This window comes from Pimephales promelas, chromosome 9 (genome assembly GCF_988280905.1).
Source record: "Pimephales promelas chromosome 9, fPimPro1.hap1.1, whole genome shotgun sequence".
Classification (NCBI taxonomy): Eukaryota; Metazoa; Chordata; class Actinopteri; order Cypriniformes; family Leuciscidae; genus Pimephales; species Pimephales promelas.
Window position 1 is genome coordinate 32,323,756 of NC_142777.1, and position 13,568 is coordinate 32,337,323.

At 38.6% G+C, this 13,568-nt stretch overlaps 1 long non-coding RNA gene across 1 annotated transcript; it reads left to right on the forward strand.

Moving 5' to 3' along the window:
- The first annotated feature begins 9,551 nt into the window (after window positions 1–9,551).
- Window positions 9,552–13,310, forward strand: LOC148977585 (uncharacterized). The gene is made up of 4 exons (XR_016169720.1): window positions 9,552–10,108; window positions 10,710–10,780; window positions 11,306–11,378; window positions 12,892–13,310. It is a non-coding gene; the product is annotated as an uncharacterized LOC148977585 (long non-coding RNA).
- The last annotated feature ends 258 nt before the right edge of the window (window positions 13,311–13,568 follow it).

Genomic DNA, 13,568 nt, shown 5'->3' on the forward strand with positions numbered 1-13,568 from the left:
GCGACGCTGAATGTACTGGGAAATGAGCTCTGATGCGGACAGTGACGATGGTATAAAACATCTGCTCAAACTGAACCCTTCCCGGCTCCAAAAGGTAACAAAATATGCTTTATTTTATTCTTCTGTCATTAATACTCTAATATCAGGAGAGTTTTCTATTATTACGACATTCGTGTTAGATATAGATCTGGGTCGCTAAAGACCCGAATATGTAATAATGATTGGCAAAACATTCATGAATTTAAGGGTTAAGTCTGGTGTATGATCTCACATTCTCATCCATGGTGCACAGGGCCTGATCCTGGCAACACACCCACTCCACTTTTCTGTTGCTCATTCGCAGCAATTTTATGGAATTGAGCCCCCTCTCCGTTCCGCCTCCAACTTTCATTGGAAATGAACTGTGTCCTAGCGGGTGACTTCTCCCGAGCAGCACCTTAAACTAAGCTTATCTCCCTCCTGCCCCACCTCCACTGCTATCCATTTACACTGCTGTCTGTAAGCCCACTAAAAAGTTTCCTTTAAAGCCGACACGAAACAAAATTTGCAATTGTGTTTTCTTCCGGCAGTATAAAAACATTTTCAAGGAAAAATGATAGCCATATCAATCAGGAAATCCTATTAATATCTTCATTATTGTTGTTATTATTTGGAGGAGTGGGAGGAGAGGAGAATGAGAATAGAGGGGAGAAAGAAAGAAAAGAGAAAATAACTGTTAAAGAAAGGACAGTTCTAGTTATAAGGTTTTTCTTTTCTCTACCTTTTTGTTTTGTTCTGCTTTTATTTTTGTTTTGTTTTTAATATATTTTACCCTTATATTGTTTTGGGTTTTTTTGTCGATATGTGTTTTGTACAATTTTTGTATTTTATGTATTTTGTACCTGAGCAGGATAACGCACCAGGTCACAAAGCTCGAATCAATTTCAAATTGGTTTCTTGAACACGACAATGAGTTCACTGTACTAAAATGGCCCCCACAGTCACCAGATCCCAACCCAATAGAGCATCTTTGGGATGTGGTGGAACGGGAGCTTTGTGCCCTGGATGTACATCCCACAAATCTCCATCAACTGCAAGATGACATTAACCTAACATTTCTAAAGAATGCTTTCAGCACCTTGTTGAATCAATACCACGTAGAAGGCGAAAATGGGTCAAACACAGTATTAGTATGGTGTTCCTAATAATCCTTTAGAAACAGGAAATGCATAGATCTGGCATGAAAATACGATCTTCTCTCCGGACATCTAAGAATAAAGATTTTTCTTAGCAAGATAACTGGTGTCTGGTCTCGTGAATTAAATAATAACGGGGAAAATGGTTAATTCCAAGTCTACAACCCAACAAGGCCACAAGGAGCGTACAAGGTCACGGAGAGATTTGCGTGTGAGTCCAGGGATGCAGCCTTCTATTTACACTCACCAAATATGTACTTAACCTGGGTCAGCTGATCAAAGACTCATGAGTCGAAGTCTACAGATGATTCATGAAGGCTCCCCATGGATATAATGGCTATGTTATGATTTACAGTGTCTGTATTAACAGCGGATATTAATTACCGGGAACAGAGTGACAGGAACAATGGGTCGAGGAGTGGGACGTCTCTGCTCTGGCGTTCTTCAACATCTCCCCCTGCAGCAAGGCCGACAGCAGCCCACTGGGCTTTACCTTCGCCCTTCAGGAGCCCTCTCCCAGCCAGGAGCATCTGGAGAGAGAGAGAGATGGAAACAAGAGATCAGAAAGATAAAGAGGATGATCCATGAAAGCAAAAAAGAGGAGTGGAAGAATCTGGTTAAAAATATTAAGGCCTTTTGAGGAACTGGAGCACCAAAACAAGAGAAAGAACAAAGGAGAGCGTTAAAGAGGGAACCTAAACAGTAAAGAAAGCCTATGAGTCCCTGTGATCCATTTTGCCATAACTCGCATAAGCCATGGCTCAATGATCAGAGCATGATCACAGGATCATCTCTCTTGAACCAGAATCTTTCTCCCTCCAGTCGCCTGCAGCAAGCTCTGACAGCTCAGGACAAGACCACGCTGAAGGAGGATGTAAACATGGTACTGAAACAAATAAAAAAACAACAACAGACAGTCTGAAACATCCATATCCATTGATAAAACGCCTGTGATGTTCATTCCTGTTGATCCATGCAGCCCAACTCTTCTATTCACAGAATGTCGAGGAAAGGATATACGGATGTTGCGCATCCAGCATCGTGTGTATTCTCATCCCATCAGGACCTTGAAAGGAGCCCGTCGCTGATTTAATCAGCAGCCTTTTTGTTGACTTTTTCTCAGAACAGGAATTATTGATTGGTGATGTCACCGCGATAAGCAAAAATGCCAGATAAATGGCGATGAAAGACATGCAGTTCGCAGACGCCTCACCTTCCTCTCAATCAAATACAGTGTGCCGAGAGAGAAGCTTTGATGCAAACTGTGAATGTCACTTTCATTCTCATTACAGAAATTTCCCAAAGGACATGCGCGGTGACAACGGTTAATATACAATCAACAACAGCTAGTTAATAAACAATTAAAAGTATGCCTCGAATAATTGAAACCACCCCTGATAGTGTTACTGATTAGATTGTTAAATCGCTTCTCGTAATGTCTCAATTATGAGAAACGTATCTATTGTTGCATGACTTAAATGAAAGATATTCTCTAAGCAAATCACTGTCAGTGAACTAAACATAGAATCAAGCTTCATTTGAAACTGAATTGGATTGGATTACAGATAATTGCACCTCCTGTAAAATTCCACAGCAAAACAGGTCATGTAATGAGGTTACTAAATAAACCGATGGCAGACCGAAATGAAGACAAATTCTGGAAAAATTGAACAGACAGGGACAAGTTGGAAACACTAAAGGGTATGACATGAGGGCATTTTTGAGAATCTTCACTGATCAGGAATCCAAGTTTGAAATACCCAGGACGCCATGACATTTCTTCCACCATGAATTTAATTACTGGGGTTACTAAGGGCAATAGGAAAAAGGAAAAAGACAGAGAGAGAGAGAGAGAGAGAGAGAGGGAAAGAAAGAAACTTGATACACAACAACTACAAAGTGGAGCACTACTGCCCTCTGTTGATTTGAAACTTTAACTTTCTCATATTTGTCAGTGCACTAAAAAAGTTTTAAAAAAAAATGTTTACAGTATATTTTAGTCCTGTAACCTATATAGCAAACTACAGCTAAAATAAAGACCATTTTGCAAGATGTAAACAACACTGGTCCAGAAACACTTGCTGTTTCCGTTTGTAACTGTTTTCTTTATTTCACATGTTAAGAAAACATCTTAAAGATGTTTGTTTAACGTTTTGATTAAGTTTTATATGTTCTGTTGGTTGTATTTTATCCCAGCTTTCATGTAGAGTTAAAAAACTGAAACAGGAAGTGCTTCTGGACCAGTGTTGTTTACATCTTGCAAATTGATTGATGTCAAGGCTACTTACTCAAGTCACGGTTTTCCAGACAAAGGGAGGTCATTCAGATTTTATAGAAGAAATAAAATTGTAGATTTCATGATCTTTCTCGTAGGCCAAACCCATGAACAAGAGAACATGAATGGTTTTCGTTCAGCCTCTAGTCTCCCTCGCACGTACACACACACACACTTCACTTGTCCGATTGATTATTTGTGATGATTGTTTTACGCATGCGTGTTGCTCAAACAGATGATGTCATTGAAGGCACCGATGAAATGAAGGCACAGTTCATGCTCTATGGTTCAATAAAATGCCTAGCTGTTTGGCAAGAATTTATAAGAGTTTTTTTTTTTTTTTTTTTTTTTGAGTGTCTTGTGTTTGGTAAAGCTATGATGGGTTTATTAATAAACAACTTTGAGGGAAAAAAAAATGTTTTATGTTTTCTAATAAATTAATAAAGAAAGCAGAAAACAATTGACTCAGCAGGAATAGTTATTTAAATATATGTTATTTGTTGGATAACGTAGGGCTCAAATTTTATTTATTTATTTATTTATTTATGGCCCAGGTGTTTGGAAAAATCAACTAGGCCTATGTTAAAGTCTCATGAGGCGTGTTCACAATGTAAAGTTCACCACGTCCAAACACTTCGGGAGTTCCGCTATTCTCCTCTCTATGGTAAAGTTTAGAGACGCTACATTACTGCCATCTGTCGGAATAGAGAAAACGACACGACCATTTAAACCCCTCTAGATGCATTCATTGTAGTTTTTTTTAAGAATAGATAAACAGCAATGGCAGGTGTTTTCTTGCTGGTCGAGGGTGGTGTACCAGTTTATTATAAGTCATATTCGTATTAGCCTTATTTATTATTCGTCTGTATACAGTCAAGTAGAGACATCGCATTTAGCCTACTCCCTCTGTTGTTTGCAGCAACGTCTTTATTTAAGACTCATTATTTACCTGCAATTCTTTAGGTGTGGATTGTATGCAGACCTCTATGGCAATCGCATGTCTCAGAATGTGTTGTGAACGCAAAGTTATTTGGAGTTACTGAATTATGGGTGTCACTGCTAAATTGTTTGCCTATGAATGAGCCACGCGCCTCTCGGTTTCCATATGGCACCATGACGCGTCATGTTGAGTTTTACTGATGGTCATGCAGAATTGTAGATTTTCAGACTACTATCAAACTTTATAGCTATAATAACTTTCAGTAATCCAACTTCTCAGTCAATATATTTACCTTCTTTTATTCTTTTTTCTTTCTTTTTTTTTGAAAAAATACTTTTATTGAGCAAAGATGCATCAAATTGTTCAAAAAGTAACAGTATAAAGGCATTGTTTAAAAAAAAAAAAAGTATTCTGTTCTTTTGACGATTATCAAAGCCTGAAAAAGTATATGACAGGTTTCACAAATATTTAAGAACTGTTTTTGCTCTATTTTTGATAATTTTGAAATTGCCTTAGCATAAGAGACGTTTGATCCCAAATTTTTGGATGACAAAAATATAAAATATAATATATAGCTACCTAAATATATGATGTGAATAGCCTACAGATGCTAATGCCTGCAATTCCACATATGCAAACTTTTGAACGATATAGTGTAGGCTAACTTTCTTGACAAAAAAAAATAAGTTATTTTTAATTAAGAGCTTTTTAACAAAATCCCTAGACTTAACATTTACGTAATCAGACTTCTGACTCAAACTCAGTTACTGAGATCTAGCTAGTTAAAATATTAGAAAATATTAGCCTATTTTAAGAAAATTTCAAAGTTTCAAAACTGTCCATGTCACAGTAAAAAAAAATACAATAGCATAGGCCTAAAAGTATGCTATTTTTATGTGCACTATGTTAACCATACTTTACTGCACATATCTTAATATTGACTGTAGCCTACTTTATCGCTAACTTGCACTCCCAAAGTACATAATGCATTAACTGCCTTCAGCTGAACTATTTTTCTTGTAGAGCTTCTATTGCCTATATACAGATGAAATTAACTCTGTTTAGTCATTGAATCATTTTCCTGTGTATCATTGCTTAAGAAAAGCGCAACATAAATAGCCTAAAGGTGACCTGACTTGACTTTACCCAATGTTGGTTTGTGGTATTGCACTTTTTACACTTTTCGTCATATGGTCCCCTGTGGTTTTGCGCATTAGGCCTAGCTAGGCTATAGCCTACATTGTTAATTGTGAAAGTGTTCATGAAAACCTAATAAAAACAGCATTGGGAAAAAGGTTTTGCTTTTGGGAAAATATGCTAGTTAATATTTTTGGTAGGTCATCTGAGCAAGAGTGGCCGCTATTCTTAAACATCGAAGATCTGGTCAATGGAACAATTGCATTGAACAAATGGTTACTGCTAACTATTGACGGCATTGCATCATAATATAGCCTAATGTGGATTTTAATGCCCTTAGGCTCAACAGAATATTACTTCCCTTCCTAAAATTAATGAGCCGCTAATTTGCTTAATTTGCGGGTAAACCCCTAAATTAGACTCAGAGTGACAAGACAGTATCTAAAGCAGCACGTCCGTACCTCGGGCTGAATTGGAATAATTACATGGGGCTGAGATCAAGGGCGGTGTTGAGATAGGCCGAGCGATTTTCACTGTTTCTCTGTGTGATATTGTCTATTGTGTGAAAAGTGGAAACGTTCGATCTCTGCAGGTCTTTAATTAACTAAAGGAACAACAGGCGATGCACGCGCACCCCGGGTCAGACGTGGATCACTCACCCGCGCTTGACTGAGCTCTGAAGAAAGAATCGATCGTTACAGCCTGAATTTATCGATGTGTTGTTACTATTACTTTTAAAATAAAGACGAGCTTACATGTTCTGTTCAGCCTTGCATCTTTATCTGTGGCCGGTTGCAAACTAATGAGACCTCTCTGGCAGTTTTAGCTAATCACTTGTGTTTTCTTCAAAACTGGTCCTAGCTTACCTTTTTAAAGTCAGTAGGCCTAAGCCAAAATAAAATGGCATTAGTCTAATTTAAATCGGAAAAAAATTCTTGGTTAGAGGCTAAGTGGATGCAACTAGTCTAAAATAGACGCTCATAAAAAGTCGCGTGCCTGAGGATGTAACCAGACCTTATTCAGAGCAGCGCCATGACATATGAAAGGCAAGCGAGGCTGTTTTCAATGGCACACACACACACACACACTTTTTTCTCAGCTCATGTTATCTGGAATTTTTTGTTTACTTACATTTCCTGGAAATATATTTGTACTTTTTTATGTCACCAGAACAATCCAATCCAAAAACACATTGAAAAAAATATGACCAATAAGCCTATGACAACATAGCCTATATGTTTTACATTGCTTTAACTCATCAAAATGAGTGAACTTTTTTTTCCCATAAGTTACACAAAATCCGACACATTTTTTTAAGTCAGTTTAATGTAGGCCTTTATAAGTTGAAATGACTTAGCCTACATTTTTTAAGTTCAATCAATTTGGATGCTTAAGGCAGCAACTTCTTTTCCATCAACGATGTTGTGAGCAAAGTTTATGATGTTTGAGCAATTGACAAAATCTATAATGCACTTATTTATTACTTAATTAAATATGTAAATATCACAAATAAAGCATATAAATCAGTAAAATAATAATTCCAACCAAGATGAACAATTATTCAAATTCTAATTGAAACAATCATCAACAAAAACGATCATATTAATTACATTCATACTTATGTAGCCTAAGCTATATTCTCTATAGGCCTATATTTTTTTTTCATAATCACTCATCACTTTTGTCGCTTTTCTGCCAAAACCTCACTAAACACTGTGCATCAATAACAATAATGACGCCATGGGAGCTCATAAATTGACCTTTGATATGTTCCCAACATCTTCCGCGGTCCTGCACCGTCCGCCACCCCCGTCTCAAGGCCTATACAGCAGATGGGGAGTGTGTCTCTGTCTGGTCAGGGCTGCAGGCTGTTGCGCTGGCAGTAGGGTAGCGAGAATTAAATATTCATGTAAAAAATGAATGGAGAACCCCTGCGCGGAGAGCGTGCCCATTTATTCAGCTCGCGCAAGCCTCATTAACCCGATGACTGGCTAGCAGGTCACGCTGATTTCCTTACCAACATTTAACATCTACCGCCTGTCTCCAAAACACACACACACACACACACACACACACACACACACACACACGCGCGCGCGCGGAATTTCATACCTTCCCCTTTGGAGTTTCAGAAAAATAATTGGCCAGATAAAATGGGTATAGTTTATCAAGTCTATTCTGTGCCTCTGTTTTGATGTTGTTGTTTTTTTCTATGTTAAGCAAATGCAGAAATACCAAATGTCTTTTTTAAAGTCGTATATCTTACAACTATTTGACCATATGCAGTTATGTCAAATAGCCTATTACACTTTAAAAAATGCTGGGTTGTTTCAACCCAAATTTGGGTCAAATATGGACAAACCCAAATGTTGGGTTAAAATGTAGGCCTAATAAAAAATAAAATACAGACGAAAGCGAAAGTTGAAGTTAGATTACAATTTTACATTACATTTTAACCCAACATTTGGGTTATACAAAATTATTATTATCTTGGCTATATGAGGTATGAGCATTTTGCGTGCAAAGACTTAGCCGTCCAAACACAGCCCTGACGTCTAGCTTATTTATATTTCAAAACATACAGTGCAGTTTTTGAAAAGGAAGAACGGATTTTTAGAAAGCATCCCTATGTAATTTTGACACTATTATTTCCATAGGCGACTTTGCGCGTGAGGCTCGAGGAGAGCCTCCTGTAAATTAAAATGATGATGTTGCAGTGCTCAGTGTGATTAACACTGTCATGGATGAGGGGGGGGAAAGTGTGAAAGTTAAACGATCCCTGGTCGCGTCGCAGCATATGGGAGACGTTAGTGTCGGCCTCTGACTGTGAGACGGGTGCCAGCCCAGCAAACATGCCAGTGCGGGCCCACTGTGGGTAAGTGTGGGTTTTCTGTGGGACAGTGTGGGCAAGGGCAAACCCTTTGGGGCCCCATGTGGGCTTGCTGAGGGCAAGCCCACAGTGGGCTTTCCCACAGAAACCCCTCAAGGGCCCCTAGTGGGTTAGCCCATGTGGGGCCCATAGCAGTTTTGCCCATTTGGGCCCCCATGAGGGTTTACTGTGGGCAACCCACTGTGGGTTTGCCCACAGAAAACCCACAAGGGCCCCCAGTGGGTTAGCCCATGCGGGGCCCATAGCAGATTTGCCCATTTGGGCCCCCATGAGGGTTTACTGTGGGCAACCCACTGTGGGTTTGCCCACAGAAAACCCACACGGGCTCGCAGTGGGTTAGCCCATGCGGGGCCCATAGCAGATTTGCCCATTTGGGCCCCCATGAGGGTTTACTGTGGGCAGCCCACTGTGGGTTTGCCCACAGAAAACCCACACGGGCTCGCAGTGGGTTAGCCCATGCGGGGCCCATAGCAGATTTGCCCATTTGGGCCCCCATGAGGGTTTACTGTGGGCAACCCACTGTGGGTTTGCCCACAGAAAACCCACACGGGCTCGCAGTGGGTTAGCCCATGCGGGGCCCATAGCAGATTTGCCCATTTGGGCCCCCATGAGGGTTTACTGTGGGCAACCCACTGTGGGTTTGCCCACAGAAAACCCACACAGGCCCCCAGTGGGTTAGCCCATACGGGGCCCACAGCTGTTTTTCACTATGGGGCCCCCATGAGGGTTTACTGTTGGCAACCCACTGTGGGTTTGCCCACAGAAAACCCACATGGGGCCCCAGGCAGTTAGCCCATGCAAAGTTAAGTTGTTTAACAGTCAAATGTTTTAACATTAGAAGGTTTAATATTAGAAGCTTAATCAAACTATTTAACGATCCTGTGAAATGTCAGTCCATAATTAACTAAAACTGCATATAATGGATTATGAGCATGTGCATTTAAAAACAAATTTTTGACTTATAAGGAATTATAAAAACAATATAGATGTAACTATATATTGTAATGCGGTAGGTCTTAATGAGTCTTTATAAATATATTTATAGAATTGTAATATTGCTCATAAATAAGTAGAAATGGTGCTATAATTCATTATAAGTATTGACTGCACAGAAAGTGTTACCATATTTATTAAATAAAATTAACTTATTTGTCACAATAAAAACAATACAATGGTTTACAGATATGTTTTGGTATTCATCAGTGATGGATATTTATCATAATATTATATTATTTATACTATTGATATATAACATATATTATTGCTACTAATAAATGGGCCTACATCACTGATGTAACGACTGAGCCCAATCAGACACAAACGAAACTGCGACGTCACTGGACGTAATTTCATTACCAACTTTCATTTATATAAAGCATTTTAGTGCTTTCATATTCTAATGAAAAAAATAATATTACATTGGTCATAGAACTACATAATGATTTTTAAATTCATGATATAAAATGAATGATATTTTAAATTGTTACATGTTATAATTCTAGATGTTTAAATGCTGCGTGCCTTTTGAATTGATATGATTTCAACGCGCGTGCGCGTGCGAGTCGCATTCAAAGTTGTCCGATTCAAAGACAGGAGCGCACGCGAGCAGATGGAAACCATGGAAACGAGGAAACCTCTATAACTGACAAACAGCAAAAAATAGCGTCTCCCTGTTTTTCCACTGCTTTCAGGTAAGTTTGGTTAACAAAATCACACAAATAATACATACAAACGTTCCTGACACCTTTCTTACGTATAATTGATACGCTTCTGTTGAATATTTACTTTGTAGAAAAGGTTTTGAGTCTTCGAAAAAGTCCGTTAGCATCTCAACTGTTTTCAGAATATGTAACGTTAAACGTTAAGTTAAGTTAACGTTAGCTCTTGTTTTACATAAGTTTGGGGTTTTAACCACATCTTTGTGTTGATTACAGTTTTTGTTTTGCTGGTAATTTGTCAATGGGTTATTGGAAATTAGCTAATTGCTAGCTAGCCTGAAAGAATTCACACTGTAACGTACTGTTGATCAGTGACGTCACTTACAAAGATTGATAATAAAAGTGATTTCAGAAGGGACTGAAAAAAACCTCCACAACAAAGGAGGAATTATTGTTTCATGATAATAATTTCATATGCATTTCTTGCACAATATATTACGTTAAGATTTTATATATTCTTTTTCTCTTTTCTGCATTGCATCTCTAGCTTGATTCCTTGTAATAAACCCTTTGTTCTATTGCAAATCCTATGTAACATTGTTGGCTCTGTGACACATTGCATGTTATTTTCTAGTCTAGAAAATCACCATGATGTCCTGCTACAGCCCTGTCCCAAGACAACCTCCACGGCTATGAACTCGACTAGTAAGCAAAACTTCAATCATACTGTTCAAAAGTTTGGGGTCTGTAGGATTTATGCTTTTTAATTAAGTCTCACACTCATTAACCCCAGTTTTTTTTCAGTGATATTGTCCTTGAGAAGCCTGTAGGCTAAATAATAGCTGGCAAAATAATACAATGTTATAATGGTCATAAGTTATAATAATTAAACTATTATGATAACATGGATATCATGGTCATTGGTATATTCTCTAGGTGTGTTTTTAATTATGTTGGCCAATGAGACACCATACTGTCCAGCGCTAAGGTATTTATTTATTTTCATGTAATTTTTTTTAATGATAAATACTAAAGTTCTTTTAACTTTTTAATGCTGAATTCAGGGGGTCGACAACTTTAGGCACGCAAGTTATTTTTCACAGATATCTGGCCAGTTTACTCATGGCTCATATTCTTAGCCTTTAAATGTTTGAATTTAAATCCACAATGCAATATCAGGGGGTAAAGATATCATTAGAGTTTCTAAAGTTACTATGCTCTTGTTACCAGATGAGATATCATTTGACCCTGTGATTCTTCAGGACCAGATCTTGATGCCATCCACACCCAGTACATGACAAAGGTGAGTTTCACAATAGCTGCCACTACCACAAACCAAGAGACCGAACACAACAGGCCTTCATCCATAAGAACTCACCCATACGTTGGTATAGTAACCAAAACCCGGTATTAAACATTAAACGGGCCCTGGGGCCAAATTAAAGGAAAACTCCGGTCAATTTTAACATTGAGCTATTTTTTTTGTACATTTGGAGTGCTGTCAGTACAGACAAAAATTGGTGTTGCCTACACTGTGTTATCATCTTTTTAAAATTTGCACCCTGCTGACTTCAATGGGGCATGGTCTAAACCTGCTTTTAGCCTCTTAACATCCTTGATTTGTCATTACGAGTGTACAGCCATGTGAGTGGTGTTATTAAGAGTGACCACGGTCAATCTGACTGCAGTAGATATGAAAGATATTAATAAAAATGATGTTAATTCAGCCAGCGCACATACCTCTATTTGCTTCCTGTTTTCTGTCGATGCCCACAGTAGTCGATTGTCGATCTCACACGTGAGTTCATTTATATCGTCTCAAACCTACCACTGTGTGGTGTTCTGAGAATATCAGCTCAAATGGATAGTTCATCCGAATCAGATGTTGAACACACAGAGGTTTGAGATGATATTCACTTATGATCGCGCGCGTGAACTCGACAATCGACTACTGTGGGCTTCGCCCGAAAACAGGAAGCAAATAGAGGTATGTGCGCTGGCTGAATTAACATCATTTTTATTAATATCTTTCATATCTATTAACCGTGGTCACTCTTAATAACACCACTCACATAGCTGTGCACTTGTAATGACAAATCATTACGAGTACAAAAAAAATAATTACAAGCTTTTTTTAAGGAAGACCGCAGTATCGATAAGCCCAGGTGTTATCAGTTCTGTCTTGCAAATTCTGTGAGGATTAGGAGGGGTATTTTAAACAGTCTTCATACAACATGTTTTTCAGGCTGGTGGTTGTTTGTAATTTTAAATTCAAATTTTAATAAGTAGGGAGAAAATAAAAACCTTTATTGAACATTTATTAAATGCATGTTAATGTTTTCTAAATGATTAGTTAATCATTAACTAAACAATTGTAAATTATTTATAACTGAATCTACAAAACATACAATAATTAACATCACTTAAACATTTATGAAATGCATAATCATGTTTCATAAAAAATAAGTTAATCATTTACTAATCACTTGTAAATGACTTGTAACAGAATTAACAAAACATACATAAAATGTTAGTATATCAATTGCTAATCATTTATGAATGTTTTGTAAAAGCTTAGTTCATCATTAACCAACCAAAATGACTTACAACTAAATGTTATTATAAACCGCAGCTCTCTCATTGACCTATTCAGTCATTCTCTTAGTTAAGCATTTATAAATAGCACCTGGAACAATCAGAAGACGTTTCCTCATTCAAAGTGCAGGTTGAAAACTTTCTTAGGTTAAAATGGCTCAACAGTACAACCCTTATTTTGTTTTTAACATTTGTATTTCAATTGATCCTTTCTCACTTAGATGCTGTGACAAAAAGCAGTCAAGCCACTGCATGTGATGTGGAAGCCTCTATGAAGACATGGCTCCGTAATCCCTGGGACAGAGATGGGGACGGCAAGGAAGGGCCAGAACTGCAGAAATACCTACTGTTTCCCCTGAGGGGATTGATTTTTAATTTTCAATCCCCTGTTTTCTGTGGTTATTGCCGTTTAAAACTGTATTATCATTAATTATAATTATTATTAAATATAAATAAATTATTTGGGGAAAAAAACATGACCCTCGATTTATTGCTGCTAACAAGTGCAATTGTACTGCATATAGTAATATGGGTGTACCTACTCTGTGTGCTGAAACTTTGCAACTGCACCCACAGTGTGCCCACATCCAGCCTGCTATAATTTGTGTGGGCCAGCCCAAAGTCAGCCCACACTTTGGGCTGGCCCACGGTAAGTAGAGTGGGCCCCGATTGGAGCCAGTTGTGGGCCCACAGCAAACCCTTATAGGGGCCCATTTGGGGCCATTGCAGGCAGCCCACTGTGGGCCCACAACTGGCCCTAATGGGGGCCCACTCTACTTACCGTGGGCCTGCCCATAGTCAGCCCACACTTTTGGGCTGTCCCACTGGGGCCCCACCTGGGTCCCGAAGTGTGGGGCCCACACGTGCCCCGCATTTCACGCCGGTATCTGGGCCCACA